The 21,900-nt window shown below is 37.3% G+C and overlaps 1 long non-coding RNA gene across 1 annotated transcript; it reads right to left on the minus strand.

The window, feature by feature from the left end:
- Nucleotides 1-14,457: 14,457 nt before the first annotated feature.
- On the minus strand, nucleotides 14,458-21,156 carry LOC112656033 (uncharacterized). The gene is made up of 5 exons (XR_003134053.3): nucleotides 20,939-21,156; nucleotides 19,544-19,648; nucleotides 18,766-18,814; nucleotides 17,904-18,107; nucleotides 14,458-15,265 (listed from the first exon to the last, which is right to left on the minus strand). It is a non-coding gene; the product is annotated as an uncharacterized LOC112656033 (long non-coding RNA).
- Between the last annotated feature and the right edge of the window lie 744 nt (nucleotides 21,157-21,900).

Here is a 21,900-nt window from a genome sequence, read left to right on the forward strand (position 1 = left end):
ACAGCTCTCCATCTCAGTAGAAATATTCGCTTCCTTTTAACAGAACAGGAAACTGGAGCAGTCACACTCTGAGGGCTACAGCCCCCATCCAATAGCTAACATTGGGCGTGAAACTTGGCCCTGTTCACTCAAGATGAGAATTTGCTGGGGAACTAGACTGAAGCTAATGTCTTGATGAGATTACATCTTTGCTAACCTTTTCCCCTGTACCATCTTGCCTCTCTCACCCACCTTCTCTTGAGATCACTTCCTCAACTACTCATTTCAAAAGAACCCTCATCTCAGGCTCTGCTTCTAGGACTTGATATAAGATAGCATCTTAGAGTAGACATTCAGCAAATCTTTGTGGACTAAGTGAATGAATGAGTGAATGAATGGAGCTAATTTGTCCAGTGTTCATCATCAAAGTTATAGAGAAAGCCTAAGAATGTTTCATATTGTTTTCAGCAAGTACTGTGTGTTGGGAATATTTCCTAATGAATACTGTGAACATGTCTGTAAACTTGCTTCTTTCTGTATTTTCTAATAAAACTAATTCGTTCATTTGCAGAAGCTTCCCACAGATGCTTATTCAATCAGCAGAGGATGGGCTAGCCTTAACCACTGGTCCAAGTGATCCAAGTAATAAACGCAATATTTAGGGAGGAAAGGAAAGCTGTTAGCTCATATTCCCAGAGTTCAGCACCTTTAATTAATTATTTACTTCTAATATAAAGGGGTACATTATCAACTTATCAGCAATACAATATTAAGAATGTATGAGAAGACAATGCAGTAAGTGCCCAAATGTGAAGCTAACTTTCAATTATTCAGTGATAGAGATGAGTAATGTAGATGAGTAGGTTGGAACAGATTATACAGCTTGTACCAAGCCACAGAGAACAGATGAAACTCATTTATCAACGTATCTTCTTTTAACTAATAACCAAAGTTTTTTTTCAAAGTTTTTTTTTAAGTGGAAAAAACAGTTGTATAATTTTTTTCTTTTTACTAGAGAGAAATTCTCTGTAATTACTCCCCAGAACAACCACAAATAAAAGAGCTGCTCCTATTTTGTAGGAATAGTAAAGTTCTGGATACCATGATTTGGATTCTAGGTCTTCCGGTGCATGAACTTTGTTCTCCACTCAGCTCTAGGTATCAGTCTCCTGGCCTCAAATTATTATCTTTCAGTGGGTGTTTAGTTGTTAATGAGCACCTGTTTGGAGATCATTAGGACATTCTCCATTAAATGTAGTACAAGTTTTCCATTTTTGCTTCTTGCAGTAGTGTGGTTAAACCGGAAAAAAAAAAAAAAAGTTTTTCATTAATTTTCCATGATTAAGCTACATTTACTTATTCTTGTGGGGGTTTATGTATTACAGTCCAAAAACACTGTAAGGTTTTGGTGATCATGAACAGAAAACTCAGTTTTCTCTTCTGTTTATTAAAGAATGTGAGAGAATATATACATATATTATTCTGCTTATTAGAGAATATAGGATCTACCACAGTGGTCTTCAGCCTAGTTAGATCTGAATATTTTAAATTTCTTGAGTGGCTCAGTTGGCTAAGCATCTGCCTTTGGTTCAGATCATGATCCCAGGGCCCCAGGATTGAGCCCCAGCTCAGGGGGAAGTCTGTTGCTTCCTCTGCCTCTACCCCCTGCTCATGCTCTCTCTCTCTCTCTCTTAAATAAATAAAATCTTATAAAATAAAATAAAATGAGGGAAATTGGGGCACCTGGGTGGCTCAGTCAGTTAAGTCTGCCTTTAGCTCAGGTCATGATCCCAGGGTCTGGGAATCATGCCTGCATTGGGCTCCCTGCTCAGCGGGGAGCCTGCTTATCTCTCTCCCTCTGTTGCTCTCCCTGCTTGTGGGATCATTCCACCAGGTAAAGAGCCCCAGTAGCTGTTATCTCCCTGAGAGGGAGCAAAATATGGAAAGGATAGTAGAAGAAAGAAGTCACAATATCAACTACAACTTCATGGCCAGTTATAAAAGCAAGGAATGTAGCAGCTTTGCATATTTTATATTTGCATAAATGCATATATTAGTGTTTTTCTTCTCTCATTTATGATTTTATATACATGTTTTTGAAGGTTAAGTTTATAATTTAGCCTTCAGATAACAGAATATTCAGTTGGACTGTGATTGAATTACAATACAGTAATTACAATAACCCTTGGAATGTTGCATCTCTCCATTTTGAGAAGAGGGTGAGGACTTTTTCATGTGTATGAAGGACAGCTGCATCTTATTGGGTGGAAAACTTGAGTTGTTTTGTTGTTGAATAGAGGGCTAAATGTGTGGAGAAAAGTGCAGATGGAAACTGAAGAGCCAGAGGATAGGCAGTGCAGTTATCAATTTATTGTCTCTCAGCTACAAATGCATCATTTGCCCTACTTCGTGATATTGCCGCTGGACTGTAAACACTGGTGTGACCCTCCAGACAATAGAAACAGGAACACACTTCCCTTCCAGATTCCTGTCTTTGGATGTAATTCAGAGCAGATTAGCATCTGGCTGTTCAGAAGGTCTCCAACCATATACCCTAAGGCCGTGCTCTACCAAAAGCCTGACAGCTCTGGCCTGCCTACACTTTCTGGCAATGGTGTATCACTTCTAGAAACCATCTCCAGCCCACTCACAACTTCCAGCAATGGTGCACCCTTTCTACAGATCAGTGCCTATACCTGAGTGGCAATTTCTTCACCTACCAGCAGGCTATGTGTCACTATGGTAGCCACTTCCTTCCTGAGATGTCAGACACTCAGCCTGGGATAGAGGACAGTTTGCTCCTGGTAATTAATTCTTTAACTAGCTATGTTTTCACAGGCTGCAGATAGTAGCTACTTTTTTTCCTCTGAAATTTCTGGATAAATTTTATTTATTTTGGTAGATGAACACCTTCTACTTATTGTCTAACAAAAGAATCTAAACAATTCTTTATACTGAACTTTTCTTGTTCAAATAACTGGTGGTTTTGGTTTGGTTTTGTTTTGTTTTGTTTTGTTTTGTTTTGTTTTAAATCAAGTAAATTGCCTTTTGCTCATTAGTTTACTAGGTTAGGAACAAATGTCCTACATTGGATTGCATTTTGTTTTATAGTGTACTTTCTGTTCTCTAAGCTCCTGTCCCCAAAAAAGAAGAAGATGTGCTGTGGAACCTGATTTTATCTATTGTGAAATACACCATAGGAATCTTTGTACCTGAGTAAGTATAAACGTTTTGTGAAGCATTGCTGTAAATAATTGCCTAAAGTCAAGATATAATAGCTAGAGTGAAAATTGATGATGGTTCATAAATTTAATCAGTTGGTACAAATGAATCAGCAGCAAGTTCACTGTTTTCTCTTTTTAAGTCTTTTATTTTCAGAACTATAAAATGTTCATTATAATTCTCAGTGGTTAGAAAAAAAATGACATTCTTTTCTGTAGCAGATCTTTTCAACAAAAGAATTTGTGACTGATTCCTGAAATCAAAACACAATGCAAAAATTTTGGGTGGCTTTTTCTTTTTAAAATAAAAACCTTTAATATACGACAGTCAGGACAGAAACTGGCCGTTGGAGTAGACAGAGTTTCCTACTCCCAGTTCTAAGGAAGTGGTTCTCAAATTTTAGCTTGTGCTAGAATCCCCTGCTGTGCTTGTTAAAACTCAGGTTGTTGGATCCCACCTAAGGCTTCCCTGATTCAGTAGGCGTGGAGCAGGGCCTGGGAATCAGCATTTCTAGCAAATTCTCATATGATACTGATCTGAGGTCCACACTTTAAGAATCAATGTTTTGGGACGCCTGGGTGGCTCACGGTTGGGTGTCTGCCTTTGGCTCAGGACATGACCCTGGAGACCCGGGATCGAGTCCCATGTCGGGCTCCCTGCATGGAGCCTGCTTCTTCCTCTGCCTGTGTCTCTGTCTCTCTGTCATAAATAAATAAAATCTTTAAAAAAAAAAAAAGAACCAATGTTTTGAGGCAACCACTCAGGACCTACTTCCTCTATTATGTTCCATTCCCCTCCCTTTCCTTCTATTTAATCCCAAAGTGTTTGCACTTGCTGTTATTACCCGGGGCTCTGTATTCTTGGCACCATATTCTGTCTTCAATTCCTGAACTCTTTTTCTAACATTTTTGAAAGTTGGCACATTCTTTTTCTCTCTTTCCTCAGTCACCTTGGCACCTCCCACTGCCATAGCCTTTTCATTGCCTGTTTTACTGCCCAGTGTTATGTTATACTAACTTCCATTGCATCCCTGTAGCAACTGTCCCCTTCTTTTCTCTTTCTCCTGTCCTTGAAGCTCATAAGTGCACACTCTTTTATTGCTAGTAGTGAACAGTAGGTGTAGAAATTAGAGAGGTGAGGTTAGGGTGTGTTGCTCTTCTCAAGTCAATCCATGCTGGGAACTAGGAGGATGGGAAACATTCCTTAATAACCCAATTAGAATTGTCCTTGAGATCTACCATTTTATTTTATTCTTATTTTTTTGTATTTTTTATTAGAGTTCAATTTGCCAACATATAGCATAACACCCAATGCTCATCTCATCTAGTGCCCCCTCAGTGCCCATCACCCACTCACCCCATCCCCCCGCCCACCTCCTTTTCCACTACCCCTTGTTCGTTTCCTAGAGTTAGGTGTCTCTCATGTTCTGTCACCTTCACTGATATTTCCCACTCATTTTCTCTCCTTTCCCCTTTATTCCCTTTCACTATTTTTTATATTCCTCAAATGAATGAGACCATATAATGTTTGTCCTTCTCCTACTGACTGACTTCACTCAACATAATACCCTCCAGTTCCACCCACGTTGAAGCAAATGGTGGGTATTTGTCGTTTCTAATGGCTGAGGAATATTCCATTGTATACATAGACCACAGCTTCTTTATCCATTCATCTTTCGATGGACACCGAGGCTCCTTCCACAGTGTGGCTATTGTGGACGTTGCTGCTATAAACATTGGGGTGAAGGTGGCATGCTGTTTCACTGCATCTGTATCTTTGGGGTAAATCCCCAGCAGTACAATTGCTGGGTCTTAGGGTGGCTCTATTTTTAACTCTTTGAGGAACCCCCACACAGTTTTCCAGAGTGGCTGTACCAGTTCACATTCTCACTAACAGTGCAAGAGGGTTCCCTTTTCTCCACATCCTCTCCAACATTTGTTGTTTCCGGTCTTGTTGATTTTCACCATTCTCACTGATATGAGGTAGTATCTCATTGTGGTTTTGATTTGTATTTCCCTGATGGCAAGTGATGCGAAGCATTTTCTCATTTGCTTGTTGGCTATGTCTATGTCTTCTTTGGTGGAATTTCTGTCCATGTCTTTTGCCCATTTCATGATTGGATTGTTTGTTTCTTTGCTGTTGAGTTTAATAGTTCTTTATAGATCTTCGATACTAGCCCTTTATCTGATATGTCATTTGCAAATACCTTCTCCCATTCTGTAGGTTGTAGGTTGTCTTTTAGTTTTGTTGACTCTTTCTCTTGCTGTGCAGAAGCTTTTTATCTTGGGCAGCCTGGATGGCTGGTGGTTTAGCGCCACCTTCAGCCCAGGCTTTAGCGCCACCTTCAGCCCAGGCGTGATCCTGGAGACCTGGGATCGAGTCCCACTGGCTCCCTGCATGGAGCCTGCTTCTCCCTCTGCCTGTGTCTCTGCCTCTCTCTCTCTCTGTGTGTGTGTCTCTCGTGAATAAATAAGTAAAATATTTTTAAAAAGAAGCTCTTTATCTTGCTTAAGTTCCAATAATGCATTTCTGCTTTTGTTTCCCTTGCCTTTATAGATGTATCTTGCAAGAAGTTGCTGTGGCCAAGTTAAAAAAGGGTGTTGCCTATGTTCTCCTCTAGGATTTTGATGGAATCTTGTCTCACATTTAGGTCTTTCATCCATTTTGAGTTTATCTTTGTGTATGGTATAATAGAATGGTCTAGTTTCATTCTTCTGCACCTCGCTGTTCAATTTTCCCAGCGCCATTTATTGAAGAGACTGTCCTTTTTCCAGTGGATAGTCTTTCCTGCTTTGTCAAATATTAGTTGACCATAGAGCTGAGGGCCCATTTCTGGGTTCACTGTTCCATTCCACTGATCTATGTGGCTGTTTTCGTGCCAGTCCCATACTGTCTTGATGATCACAGCTTTGTAATACAACTTGAAATTCGGCATTGTGATGCCCCCAGCTCTGGTTTTCTTTTTCAATATACCCCTGGCCATTCGGGGTCTTTTATGATTCCACACAAATATTAAGATTATTTGTTCCAACTCTGTGAAGAAAGTCCATGGTATTTTGATAGAGATTGCATTAAATGTGTAAATTGCCCTGGGTAGCATTGACATTTTCACAATATTAATTCTTCCAATCCATGAGCATGGACTATTTTTCCATCTCTTTGTGTCTTCCTCAGTTTCTTTCAGAAGTGTTCTGTAGTTTTTAGGGTATAGATCCTTTACCTCTTTGATTATATTTATTCCTAGTTATCTTATGCTTTTGGGTGCAATTGTAAATGGGATTGACTCCTTAATTTCTCTTTCTTCAGTTTCATTGTTAGTGTATAGAAATGCTGGGATCTACATTTTAGAAATTTGTGGAATGCTCTTATTTCTTCTGAATATTATATAATTTTTATTTTACTCTTGTCCTGCATCTGACTTTCATGTGCCATGTGGGTAGCACTGTTAAGAACAGGATTGCAACATTTCCTCTATGTTTGAACTTGATATCTCTTCTTGACTACCATGGCTCCTGATGGTTTTTTTCACTTCCTATTTATGATCTGAGCTTTGCCTCTTAGTCCTAATGATTGATATTACTCTTCTGCTCCTAACCAGAGGATCATATCTGCTTATATGTGTCCTCTTTGAGTAAGCCCTATTTCTGGGACCATAGTGTAGAGCAATGACTTAGTTCTATAGAAATTGGCTTTAAAGAGTAGCAAAAGCAAGTACTATGACATATATAATACATTTTATTGTCTAACTTACAGTGATACATTTGCTGCAAAAAATAGCAGAAAATATGAAGCTAAAAAAGTCTTTCTCAACTAATTCCAAGTGAGAATCAGGACATATTACAAATAAGGCATCTGTTGCATGCAATGGATTAACTTCTATGCATCTAGAGTGGTACTAGTTATATAACCAACTTGGAAGAATTGAGAAAGTTGTCACTTGAATCATTTTTCCATGTTCTTTGGCTGAGGTGGGTAGAGAATATGACTTCCCGTGTCCTGCAGAGCACATGTATTTAAGTGGTGCCAATGGTCATGTGATTGTCCAGGGTAATTTCCTGCCACACTAAAGAAAGTCCCCAATTGCGCAAAGACAGATTTAAGCTTAAGACTCAGGGTCCCTTGCTTGCATAAGCCTGTCCCCAGGCCTTGGGAAAGACCATATAAATGTTGAATTTGTCAGTTTTTATTTCTTAAGTAGGGGCCTCCTCCCAAATTGAATACATTTCAGACTCCAGAAAACCTAGATCTGCTGCTAATCTTACTCAAACTACGTTCACCTGAAACTCCAGGATAGTTACCTTTTACGGTTTCTAAAACTGTCATAAGCAAAGTACATTACATGCATCTTATCTAGGGTCTCGGTGCAATTTTTTACTGTCATAGATACCATATTGCTACATGGTACATGGGTTGTATAAAAATGACTAGGGCTTATCCAGGCATAGTGGCACTGTAATCATGTATCATTGGCACTATGCAATAATGACCAGTCTGCAGACATGCATAAGGTGTGGAAGGCCTGGCTGGGACCCACCACATGTGAATCCTCTTTCCTCTCCTCTCCTCTCCTCTCCTCTCCTCTCCTCTCCTCTCCTCTCCTCTCCTCTCCTCTCCTCTCCTCTCCTCTCCTCTCCTCTCCTTTCTTCTTTTCCTTCCCCTTTCTTCCTTTTTTTCTTCCTCTCTCAATTTCTTTTTTTCTTCTGTCCTTTTTTTTTGTGAAATAATAACAGAAAAGGAAGAAGGGAAGAGAAGGGAGAGGGAGGAAAGCAAACAGGAAGGAAAGAAACAAGTTGCGATGTATGGTATTTAAAAAATCATCTCACTTTATTCTTTAGGCATATTTTCGCCCTCTGATATTCCCCATAGCTATATGCTTTTTATTTCCACTACATATACATACATGCATGTGTGCATGTGTAGGTATAGGTAAGATCGCATTCAAAACTATAATTTAAATGCAAGATTACAGGCAGCCCTGGTGGCGCAGCAGTTTAGTGCCGCCTGCAGCCCAGGGTGTGATCCTGGAGACCCAGGATTGAGTCCCACATCAGGCTCCTTGCATGGAGCCTGCTTTTCCCTCTGCCTGTGTCTCTGCCTCTGTGTGTGTGTGTGTGTGTATGTCTCTCATGAATAAATAAATAAAATCTTTAAAAAAAATAAACGTGAGATTACCAAAAATTTAACTGTGAATCATATGGGTTTTTTTTTTTATATTTCCCCATTCACTCACTTACATACAGACTAAACCAATATCTATGTAGTATAGAATGTCCACTCAGTATGGTGTGATTACTGATATCATTTGAATTATATAATCAGAAAATGATTTCTGGTGTTTTAAAACCTCTTGAGCTGTATGGAAGCCTTATAATCTGTTCCTCTGAGTTTTTTTTTTTTTTTTAAATATAGTCTCTTAAATTTAGGAAAATTGATCTAATTTAGATTTTAGGTTTCCTAAAATTAGATTATGCCTAGTCTTTCTCTCCAGACCTATGACAAACTCTAAAGTTACAAAATTTAAGCTCTTAACACTGTCTCTCCTACATCATCTCCTGCCATTCCCACCTTCACACCGTATGTTCAAACAAAATTGGGCTGCTTAAAATTCTCTAATCCAGTTGGCTCCAGGCTAGCAATAGGAGTTAAGTACATACAGAAAGGCATATCTTCCATAGCCCCTCCATGTGCATGTCTCCACCTCATGGGAGGTTAAGTTGCTAATAAGCATGCCAAGATCTCTAACATAAAATATCAATTCTAAAAGGTGGAGGATATTTAATTATAACAGTTTTGAACTATAGTAAAGTAAAACAAGGAAACAAATATAGTAGAATCATTATTTTTCTTTTTTTAAAAAAGATTTTATCTATTTATTCATGAGAGACACAGAGAGAGAGAGGCAGAGACACGGGCAGAGGAAGAAGCAGGTCCCCACAAGGAGCCTGATATGGGGCTAGATCCTAGGACCCCAGGATCACAGCTGAGCCAAAGACAGATGCTCTACCGCCGAGCCACCCAGGCACCCCAGAATCATGATTTTTCTTTGAGTCACTTGACAGTGCAGAATAGTGCAAAGATCACGTGCAGCAACTTTGGTTGCATTGGCAATCCTTGTCATTCCAGGAGAGGTATTGTTTGTAAAGCTATGAATAAACAAATCCTAAATAGAATGCCTAGGATTGCAGTTCTGTATCTTACTTTGGACAATTACCAGCAGCATTTAATGGGAAATACAGTAGACTGTACCCTAGGAAATAAGATCTTCCTCCTACACTGCTTTTTCCCACCATGGAAAGAAAATATTTTAATGGGAAAGTAGAATAGAAAGCCAATTTTAAATAAATGACATGCAAAACAAAGTTACTGATTTTAGACTTCATTTAGCTTGCCTTTAAATAAATAAGGAGAAGCCTATAAGAGAAATGACCAAAAATAAATAAATAAGTAAATAAAAATAGGGTTTATTCTTGTCCCTTTAAAATGACAATAACTAAAAAAAGGATTAGTCACAAACCACCACAGCAGAGTTAAAAATTGGGGCAATCCCCCACAACTCCATGTGGGGAGTGGAGTGGAATGTGTTACTACTGAGCAAACAAGCACCTGGCAACAGCAGGGCAGTGACTCAGGGCAGGGAGTCTCTTCTGAGAGAGGAAGTGGCTCAGCTCCTGCTAGAGCCAGGCTGAGATCTGTGTTTATATAATCAGTACAGGATGACTTCCACTGTCTTCAAAAGAAAGAGATGGACTGCATCTCCCTTATTCTTCTTCAGCTATACTTCACTGCCCCTGATGTTCACATTAAATGCAATTCCACCCGAATAAAATTGTTGGCTAACCAGGTGGAGGGAAGGATGAAGCTGTCAGGTTCATCCTTGCCCAAACTTTCAAGAACTCCGTAAAGAGAAGTCAATACTGTTAGATCATTTTGAGGAAGAAAAAGAAAAAGAGGAAGAGAACACATCTAAGGCTAATTCTACAGCTAGATAAGGTATAAGAATTTTTGACTACTTGGTCGGTCTTTTAGAAAAGACTAACAAACCAGAGAAAACTAATGTGTAAGTTTAGCCCAGTTAGGAGAAGGGTCATAAACAAGAACAAAACTGAGGGAAATCATTCCCCAAACTGATGGAATCCTGTAGCCAAAAACTTAGGAGACAAAACGAGATCTAAACTGATCTTTTGGCCTTGGTGAGGACTCAGTAATAAGAAAATAGACTTCTTTTGTTAGAAATCATTCTCCATCTATTCGATTGTCAAATGCCTTCTGTAACCTAATCCACACAATTTGAGTTATATCTGAATTCAAAAATTGTTCCATAGATTTAACCAATGCAGGCTTGAAGCCACTTTGAAAAGTAAAAAGTCTGATTGTAAATCACTCCTGGTGATCCTAGAAAATAGGTTGATACATTATTTCCTCATATTTCTCTGAAGGTTTCCAACCATCTTTTCCTGAACTGAACCCCAAATACTAATATCCTGGTGCATACCTAACCTCCCCCAAGATACTGCATCCCTAAAAAACAAACAAACGAAAAACAGGATGAAGTGAAAAATGTCAAAGAAGAGCTCTTAGAAATTAATAATATAATAAGCAAAATCTCTGATAAAAGAGATAAAAGATCAAGTTAAAAAATATCCCAGAAAAATAGGACTAAACGACAAAGAAAAAGACCTTCGTAAAGAAAATGTAATAGATCCTAAGGATCGATCTAGGAGAACATCTGCACAAAGAGGAGTTCCAGGGGCAGCCTGGGTGGCTCAGTGGTGTAGTGCCGCCTTCAGCTCAGGGCCTGATCCTGGAGACCAGGGATCAAGTCCCACGTCAGGCTCCCTGCATGAAGCCTGCTACTCCCTCTGCCTGTGTCTCTGCCTCTCTTTCCCTCTCTTGAATAAATAAATAAAATCTTAAAAAAAAAAAAAAGGAGTTCCAGAAAAAGAGAACAAGAAACTTCCCTGGAAATGAGGCCATGAGTCTTCAGATTGAAAGAACCCCAATGATTATCAGCAGAATAAACGAGAAAAGATCCATACCAGGGCATACATATTAGTCATGAGATTTCAGAACATCAGGAATGAAAGTATCAGACTTGTTAGCAGGAATTTAGCATCCTAAAGGACAGTGAAACTATTCTTCAAATGTTGTGAGGCAATGATTTTCACCTAGACAAATTAACAGTCAGGTATGAGGGTGAATAAAAACATTTGTAGACACATGGGAATTCAAACATATGACTTTTGTAGCAAACTACTGGAGAATGTACTCCAACAGATAAAGGAGTATATATGACAGCAAGAAAGGTATCCAACACAGGGAGGAGGCAAAGCAAAGTCCCAGAGTAATATTAGTGAAAGGACACCTGAAGTGACAGCTGGGCAATAAACCCAATAATAAGTCAATCAAGACCAGAGCAGGAGGATGAGGGGAGGCTCCCTCTGGGGACAAATAGAATCCATAGATTATTTGATATGTTTGCACGCCCCAAAAATAATGATATTTGATGTATAAAAATTTATCATGAGAAATTGAGAAATGAAGCAGATGCTAATGTTAAGAAATAACAAAATATGGCAAATAATGCTAGGAAAAACAACGTTTTATAGGCAACATTATGACTCTGAAGTGTCAACATTTACATAGCCATAAAAATGTAAACACTGAATATTGATTTGATCCAAACTTGTGGCGTAACTATCTTGGGAGAGTGGCAATTTTTTTTATATTAAAAAAAAGATTTATTTACTTATTTGAGAGAGAGAGAGAGAGAGAGAGAGAGCAGGAGGAGGAGGAGCAGGAGAGGGACAAGCAGACTCCTGCTGAGTGTGGACCCTGATGTGGGGCTGGATCCCATGACCCTGAGAATGACCTGAACTAAAATCCAGAGTTAGCCTCTCAACTGACTGAGCCACCCAGGAATCCGAGGGGAAGAGTGGCAGATATAAGGAAAGTGAGATTGGTGGTATAAGAGATATAAATCCTCATTTACCATAATAGGATATTAATAATTTGAAATTGATTGAATAAGACATACCAGTATCAACAGATTGTTTAGAAATATGGAGGTAAATATCAGAAAAAAGGTGTGTTACAAAGAGTTTTACCTGGGAATGAGATGGAGATGAGCAAGGGATTATAGTAAGTGTACTGTATTTTTTGGCTATTACTCTACTAAACTCTCTCTCCCCTTTCCTTTCCCTCCTCACTCACAAACACACCCACCTGCACACACACACGCACACACACACACACTCACACTTCTATGAATTAAGACTTTTGAATGTTTAAATGTATCTTAAGAGACAAAGCTAAGAAAAAAGACTAATTTCCATTTTTATTATAACTTAGATTATGGACTTCATTGCTTTGACCACTGAATGATACCAAGATCTTTCTTTTAAAAAAGATTTTATTTATTTATACAGAGAGAGAGGCAGAGACACAGGCAGAGGGAGAAGCAGGCTCCATGAAGCCCCAACGTAGGACTCGATCCCAGGTCTCCAGTATCACACCCTGGGCTGAAGACAGCGCTAAACAGCTGAGCCACCCGGGCTGCCCTGATATCAAGGTATTGAATGGAGATGAGAGGTTTAATTCTAGGATGTTGGAATCTGTCAGAGACATAGCCTGTTGGGTTAAGTTTAGGATATGATGGCACCTAGGGCTGTGGAGGTGCTGTTAGGGTGCCCAGAATAGAGGAGCACATAACCACCCTTGCCGCTAGCCCAAATAGTACCCATGTGCAAGTTAGGAAGAAAGACACTTTCTCAAGACATTTTACAGACACCTGTCAGAAAATAATGAAAATAAATACACAAATCAGTGATGACTGTGGTTGGGAACAGAATCCTTTAGAATCCTGTATTGCATAATCAGGCAACAGCACTGCCTGTAGCTAGAAGTGAAGAGAGGACTGATAAGGATTGTGAGGATTCTGATGAAAGATCTCCCCTGTTTCATAATTTCCTTAGGATTATTAAGCAGATTCATAGGAATATTTGGTAGATTCTTGCCTCCTAAACCAGGAGCTATAAAGATAGGATGTGAGTCTTATTTCTACATATCAGCTTCTATTAAAGAGGTAAGTTCATAGTAAATACTTATAATTTCACAAATTAATGATTGATCTATTAAAATTATAAAATCTTCTTTACTTCCTGTCACAGAGATTGTATTTTTTTCACCTTCGAGAAGTACAGAACCAGGCCTGTCATAGCAGCCTTTCTGCATCTGAGTTCCAATACCACCACTTTCTAGTTTGTGACCCTGAGCAAGTTCCATAATATTTCTGAGCTCAATTTCATTATATGAAGAATATATACAATACCTACTTCATAAATCTTTATGAGGATTAAATAAGATAATGTTTAGAAAGTATTTCAGAAATTGGAATACAGTAAACAATATGTTTTACTGTTATGAACTAATTCAAGCACACCTCACCTTTATTTATTCACAATTAATGGTTGTATCTGTTTGGATTTACATTTAGCGGGTAGTAGCAAATAACAAAATGGAATCTTTAACTATTTGTCTCTCAGTTAAAAGAAGTTTGGGGATGGGTGGCCTACATTTCATAGGGTACAGCCAGAATCATCAGAGACTCAGCCTATTTCTGTATTCCTGTGGTGCCTTTTGTAGCCATGGCTTCTATCTACAATATTTCCTCATGGTCTAAGATCACTGCTGAAGCTCCAGCCACCGTGTTTGAGTTCCAGGCAAGAAGCAAGACAAAGAAGAGAAAATAAAAAGGGTACATGCAAGCCGGCTGTCCCTCTCTTAAAGGGCTTTTCTGAATTTCATATCTAGCTGCAGTTGAGGCTGCGAAAAAGTCTTTTAGCTATTCATATTGCTACCCGAGATAAAATCAAAGTTTTGTTATTAAGTAGAAAGAGAATCAATATTGGTCTGGCAGCTAGCCTCTCTCATAACTATAAATCAAGACCCAAACGTTGCCATCATTACGAAGGTTTTGATTGATCTAAACCCAATTCCCAAATTATGTTGTCTGTTGTTGCCCTGTGATATGATATGTCTGAACCACTAGGATGTGTGTTTTCTTAAAGTTTGTATGAAGGTAATTCACTTCAAGGTACAAGACTAAGATTTTTGAGTTCTAAGAGTAAGACAGGTTCCCAGTTGTTTATATTTCGCTTTCAGTATACAAATACTGAAATATATATATATATATATATATATATATATATATATATATATGCTTGCAAATAAAAGAAATATTAATGAAGAGGGTTTTTATAGTAAACTTCAACCTTAACTTTAAGTGTTAGATATTAATCCTCACATCTGATTTTTTTAGTTCTCATATACGGTTGCCAGTAATATACAGATTGCCAAGTTAAATTTGTATTTCCAATAACTAATGAATAAGTTTTTAGTTTGTTTGTCCCAAATATTGCATAAGACATACTTATCCTTAAAAATTATTTATTGTTTATTTGACATTCAAATTTAGATGGTGATTATGTATTTTTATTTTTTGCTAAATGTGGCAACTCTACGGGAAGAAAGTCACAATGTGCTCATTGGTACCAGGACAGTTTCTTTCCTTGCTAGTGCTCTCTGATAGGCAACAGCACATTTCTGTTTCTCCCATGAGCCTCTTCTCATCCTCTCCCTAATTCTTACCATTCTCCTCATGCATCTTAGCCTTTTCAGAAAAGGTCCTGGCTGCTTCACTGGGAAAAAGCACCAGGGGATTAGAGGAGGATATAAAATAGAATTCCTTCAATCCTGTCCCTGTCCTTCTTTCCCCTTTAGTCTATGTTCCTATCCTTTATTCTTTAGTTAGGAATTGAGATCCTCTTTCTGTTGAAAGTCTTTCCACTGAAAGATGAATTCCAAGATCTTGGCTCCTCCAGTTGTCCCCTCCCTGATGCTTCTCTTTCTTTGAAATGTGCACAATCATGGCTCTTTGATCTTTCACCAAAGGCTCCCCATGGCCGTCTAATTGCCATCCTGTATCTTCTGTTTTCTTTAACACTCAAGTTCTTCGAGAAGCAGTCTGTGCTGGTTATGTCCCACGCCTGATGAATCAGCAGCATACCTGGAAATTTTTATTAAATGATTGGTTTCAAGATATTTCCACAGACTTACTAAATCCTGGGGTGAGACCCTCACAATGTCTAGCCAGTGCTGCCTCCTGAATATCTCTGAGATATTCAGGTTTTATTCCTGCCTCCAAGAGCCTACTGTCTGGGCATTGGTCCAGATGACCAGAACTCCTGCCAGGATTACTGTAGCTCTAATCTTTCAGTTTCCTGTGTGCCTCTAATCTGTATACACTTGCACCTCATCCTCAGATTAATCGTAAATTCATATTTTATTTCATCACATTTCTAATTTGAGTCCTTAACTTATTTCCCCTTGCCTTCAGGAAAAAATCCAAATAGGCCACTCCTAACCATGCAGCCGAATAACTCACCACCCTTCTCTGCAAGAACACTTAACTACTGCAGTTTCTCCAGGCATTGTACATTCTTGTTGCTCAGGTTTTTCTTGTGCACCCTCAAAACTCCTCTTACCTGGAACACCTTCAGCCACTTCTTAACCTCACTCCTCGTTATCCTTTAAGATGAAGGAATTATCTATATACCTCTCTACCCTTGGTATATTGATAGTGAGCTCCTTGAGGGCAAACACGATATCTGATTCATTTTTGTGACCTCATTATACCAAACATCACTCCATCAAAGAAAGTATGCCTGAATGATTGAATTAAAAAATATTCAAAAGCTAATAAGTTATTTCTTAGAGGAAGAAGTGTTAGAATGCAAGTTAAATTTTAAAAGACACTGAAACTTAAAATATTAAACTTAGAAAGGAACAGGATCTGGGGCACTTGGGTGGCTCAGTTGGTTGAGTGTCCAACTCTTGATTTTGGCTCAGGTCACACTCTCGGGGTGTGGAATGGGCCTGGTGTTGGCCTCCACACTTAGCATGGAGTCAGCTTGAAGATTCTCTTTCCCTGTCTCTCCCTCCCCACCCCCCACCCTGTCCACACATGCACATGCCCTCTCTCTTTCTCTCAAATAAATAAATAAATAAAATCTTTTTTAAAAAAAGAGAGGAAGGAATAGGATCTAAGAGTTCACAGAGTCTAGTTTATAATTACTGTAGATTAACAAAATTTTAAAAATTAAATGTAACTGAGATGTACACATACACTTCATCAGAACCAACTGAGTCCATATTCAGCTATGTTTGCTGTTTTGTTTTCCTGTGCCTTTGATTCTTTGGTCTTTTCTTTGTTTTTCTTTCTTTTTACCATAAAACCCCACACTGGCTACCAAATTTCTTAATGCATCTGGCAAACTTAGTAAGCTCAATTCTAATGACTAGTATGTTTTTTCTAGTCATCCTTGTATTCAAATCTGTGCTAAATAAGTCCAACATTTAAGTCCATCTCTCTTACATCTGCTTGTGAATAGGATGTGTTAGCTGAGTGAAACAACTTATTTCCTTCCACCAGTGCAGACATTTATCATCACCATTTTATATTTTCTTCATATTTTTCTAATTGATCATTTCCTCCACACGAACTAGAAATTATAAAATCTCCAAGCAAAACTGAGTTCCTATATGAATAATACTGTTCTTCTTCAGGATATACAGGGATCATTCATGTATTGTTTATGTTAGATTTGCAAACACATGTGAAAAATATTAATCTTTTTTGTTTTGCCTTTTATATACAGTTTGTCTTCTGTTGCAAGTAGTGTAGTGTAATGTATTAACTTGTTTTTCCCCCAAAGTTTTTTAGTGTGGGAAAAAATTTTATAACATAAAATTTACCATCTTACCATTTTTAAATGCACAGCTCAATGGTATTAAGTCCATTCATATTGTGCAATCATCACCACCATCCATCTCCAGAAGTCTTTTCATCTTGCAAAACTGAAACTTTGTTCCATCAAACAGTAAGTCCCTACTACATCCTTCCCTCAGCCCCTGGCAACCACCATTCTACTTTCTGTCTCTATGATTTTGACTACTTTAAGTACTTTGTATAAATGGAATCATATGGTATGTGTCTTTTTGTACCTGGCTTATTTCACTTAGCACAATGTGCTCAATCTTCATCCATGCTATAGCATTTGTCAGAATTTCCTTTCTTTTTAAGTCTGAATAATATGCTATTGTGTGTATATGCGGCATTTTGCTTGTCCGTCCATCTGTCCATGGACATTTGAGTTGCTTCCATATTTTAAGTATTTTGAATAATGCTACTATGAGCATGGGTGTCTAAATATCTCTTTAAGATTCTGTTTTCAGTTCTTTTGAGTGAATATCTGAAGTGGAATTGCTGGATCATATGTTAATTCTATTTTTAAAGAATTGTCACACTGCTTGCCATAGTGGCTGTACCATTTTACAGTCCCACCAACAGCGCAGAAATGTTCTAAGTTCTCTACCAACATTCATTTCTTGTTTTGTTGTTGTTGTTTTGTTTTTGATAATAGCCATTCTAATGCGTGTGAGGCAGTAACTTGTTTTTATTAGTAGTACTATTTGGCCTGTTTTAAATAATTGGTTAGCCTGAAGTTATTTTTAAGTATATTTATGAAGCTTTTTAAGTTGCTAGCAAATAATAGGTAAAACAGTTGATAGCAATAATAAGTAAAACAGGCTCTAATTTCCTGAATATTGATCTCTAATATTTCTGACACCAAATAATCGGTTACCTTGAATTGATGACAATATCAAATATGCTTCCCAACCTTGAAATTTGGCGTTAAAGTCTGAAAAGGCAGGCAGCCTCGGTGGCTTAGCGATTTAGTTCCGCCTTCAGCCCAGGGTCTGATCCTGGAGACCCGGGATCAAGTCCCATGTCAGGCTCCCTGCATGTCTCTGTCTCTCTCTCTCTCAATCTCTCTCCCTGTGTGTCTCTAATAAATAAATAAAACCAAAAAAAGAAAAAGAAAAAGAAAAAAAAGTCTGAAAAAAGGCAGACCTTTCTTTGGGGAGGGATTAATTACTATATTTTATAATATTAAAAATTATTGTTAGGGGTTTTGTTTGTTTTAGCTATGACAATGGATGTTTTGATTATGTATAAAAAGAGTTCTTACCTATTGTGGCAATCATTTCACAATATGTGTAAATCAAGGCATTGTGCTGTACCCCTTAAACTTATACAGTGCTGGATGTTAATTACATCTCATTAAAGCTTAAAAAATAAAAACAAAACAAACAAAAAGAGTTCTTTTAGAGATATGTACTAAAATGTTTATAGACAAAATGAAATAATGTCTGATATTTGTTTCAAAATAATCCAATGGAGACTGGGGGCCAGAGAAGGTAGGTTATAGGTAAAGATTGGTTATTAATTGATAATTGATAACTAGGTGATGAATCAAGAGAGATTTATTACATTAGTCTCTCTGCTTCTGAGCAAATAGTAATTTTTCATTAAAAAGTTTGTTTTAAGCAGAATTTAATCTATTAAGTATTTTCAAAGGTAGTATTTATTAAGTATGGTGAGAGTAGGTTTTCACTTAATGTGGAAAAGAAAAATGTGAAATAATACATTTATATCATACTCACATAATGCTTTTCTTGCCTTTAATCCTTATCATAGATAATTGATTCAGTTCTGAAATTACATTAAACTTGTATTATATTAGAAAAAATTTCTAATTACTAAAAAATGAATAATTTCTTTAAATAAAATGGAGGCAAAAGCACATTACTCATGAATTGACATGTAATCCAAGCATGCCACTTTCTGCCTAAAGCCATAGTACAGCTCTGTCCAATAGAACTTTCTGCAATGATGGAAACGTTTTTTTATCAGCTCTGTCCAATATTGTAGCCACCAGCCACATATGGCTATTGAGTTGGCTGATATAACCAAGTGGCTAGTGGGACTGGGAAATGAAAATTTAGATTTTATTGATTTTCACTTGTATTTTTAAGCGCTTTTCATTAGGTCTGAGAAATTATGTTTTTTAGTGAAGATGTATATCCTTTTGACAAGTGAAAAATAAAATCACAAACTTAGTCCTCCATATGTTAAAAATTGGGGATTAGAAGTTCTACTACTTGACCTGAACAACTTTATAAATGTTAAAATTTAAACAGAAAGTATTATATATAAGTTATCTTTAAATAATATTGCAAATTTTAAATGTAGTTAATTATTATACCTATCTTGTTTTGATATTTCAGTATTTAGCATACCAAATATGTCCTTAATAATTTCATGTGTATGTAATGTGTTACAGATGAACACATTTAATATCATACCAACCCTTTCATGTAGGGACACTATTAATATTCCCGTTTTTTCAAGAAACAGAGACATAGAGAGGAAATAACTTACACAAGTTAATGCTAGCATCTGGTGGGCATGGGATTTGATCCCACAAATTTGGCTTCGGTCCATATTCTTAATTGCTTTGTATATTTCTTCTCTTGAAATAATTTGCTTGGAAAAGGATTAAGAAAGAATGATTAATTCGTTGTTAAAAATGTATTTATAAATTTAGAGTTTCTCATCACCTTGGAAAAATACTATGTAACATTATATTATAAGGTTTAGTGAAAAAATAATATAAAATTGAACATAGAGAATCACTCACTATGTTTACCCACCCCTATCCCCCTAAAAAAACTGTTCAGGAAAGAAGACTAGAAATAAATCTTTTCTCTTTTTTGTATATTCAAAATTTCTAAAATAAGAAAAATGTTTATTATAAAACTTCAGCTATTATACTTGCAAAGCATATTTAAAACCTCTTTATGGCTTAAATTAATATTTTATATTAGATTTGATCTAAAACTACATTGTTATAAAAGTTCATAAAAAATCTGTCTGAATAGTTAGACTGTTTATTTTCCCAGATGCTCACTCTGACAATTAGTCTAAGTTGAGTCTGAAGATGCTTTTTATTACTAATAAGTTATTAATTCCATATTCCTTGACGATACAATTTTTGTCAGAAAAGCAAAGTGAAATATGAAGAGACAAATCATTGATATCTCCTTAAAACTACTCTTTGAAGTAACATTGTAACCTCTTTGTGGTTGGCAAATAAATAGTGGGTAAAATAAAAAAAATTGTGAAAAATCAATGTTTCACAAGTGATTCTTGTTTTCCTTTGGTGATTTGAATATTTTAGAAGCCAAAAATACCTTTTGGATATGCCATATGTATATGATCTAAGATGACTTTTTCATAAAGTAGGGGATGCAGAGGATACATTGAGTACATTAGTTTGTACTTCTGAGTTGTATCGAACAGACTCTTAAATTGTTAAGTATCAATATGAATCAGTATGTTACTAGCTGCCCCTTATTTAATATCAATTATATGACAGGCACTACACTAGATATCTTATTATCCTATTAAATCTTCACTCCAGTGAAGTGGGTAAGTTCGTTTCCATTTTACAAGTAAGGAAATTAATACACAAAGAGAAAATGCAACTTGGCCAGAGTCAGTTGCTATGTAAGTGACGGTCAGTTTTCCAGTGTAGGCATACCAGCTCCAGTAATTGTGAAGATTAAATAAAATAAGCCAGGTGGAAACAACTCAAATGTCCACTGATAGATGAATGGATAAATAATATGTGATGTACTCATTCAATGAATATTACTTAGTCTTAAAAAGGGAATGAACTTCTGATACATTCTACAGCATAAATAAACCTGAGGACATTAGGCTAAGTGAAATAAACCAGACATAGAAGGATAAATATTATATGATTCTACTTACATGAAGTACTTCCAATAGTCACATCCATAGAGACAGCAAGTAGAATAGTGGTTACTAGGAGCTAGGAGGAGGGGGGAATCGGGAGGTAGAATTTCATGGGTACAGACTTTCAGTTTGGGATGATGGAAAAGTTCTGGAGACAAATAAGAGTGATAGTTGCACAACAATGTGAAAGTATTAGTGCCACTAAACTGTACCCTTAAAACTAATTAAAATGATAAAATTTAGGGGTGCCTGGGTGGCTCAGTCAGTTAAGCATCTGCCTTCAGCTCAGGTCATGATTGTGGAGTCTTGGGATTGAGCCCTGCATCTGGCTCCCTGCTCAGTGGGGAGTCTGCTTCTCCCTCTCCCTCTGCTCCTCCCCCTGCTCATTCTCTCTCTCTCTCTCTCTCTCTTTCATTCCCTCTCAAATAAATAAAAAATTTAAAACATGGTAAATTTTAAAAAAACATGGTAAATTTTATGTTGTGTATATTTATCATAATAAAAAGCAACTTATGAAAATTTTTTAGTAGAGCTATAGCCCATTATAGTACCAAATCAAGGTGGAGAATCATTATACTTTATCTGTAATAATAAAAATAAATAAAAGTGAGAAGGAGATAACTAGTGAGATGCCTTTGAAGTGGTCAGACCTTACCTTATTTCTGGAAAAATTATGAAGTATTGCGAATCTAAGACAAATGCAGGTAACTCAACTGAACAATAGGCAAATGACCAGATCAACAAAATGACCTCCAAATGATCAATAAAGTTATCAAAAAGGTGAGGAACCCCTGGGTGGCTCAGCGGTTTAGCACCTGACTTTGGCCCATCCTGGAGTCCCAGGATCAAGTCCCACATCAGGCTCCCTGCAGGGAGCCTGCTTCTCCCTTTGCCTGTGTCTCTGCCTCTCTCTCTCTCTCTCTCTCTCTCTCTGTGTGTGTGTGTGTCTCTCATGAACAAATAAATAAAATCTTAAA

The sequence above is a fragment of the Canis lupus genome, chromosome 22 (genome assembly GCF_003254725.2).
Source record: "Canis lupus dingo isolate Sandy chromosome 22, ASM325472v2, whole genome shotgun sequence".
NCBI lineage: Eukaryota > Metazoa > Chordata > Mammalia > Carnivora > Canidae > Canis > Canis lupus.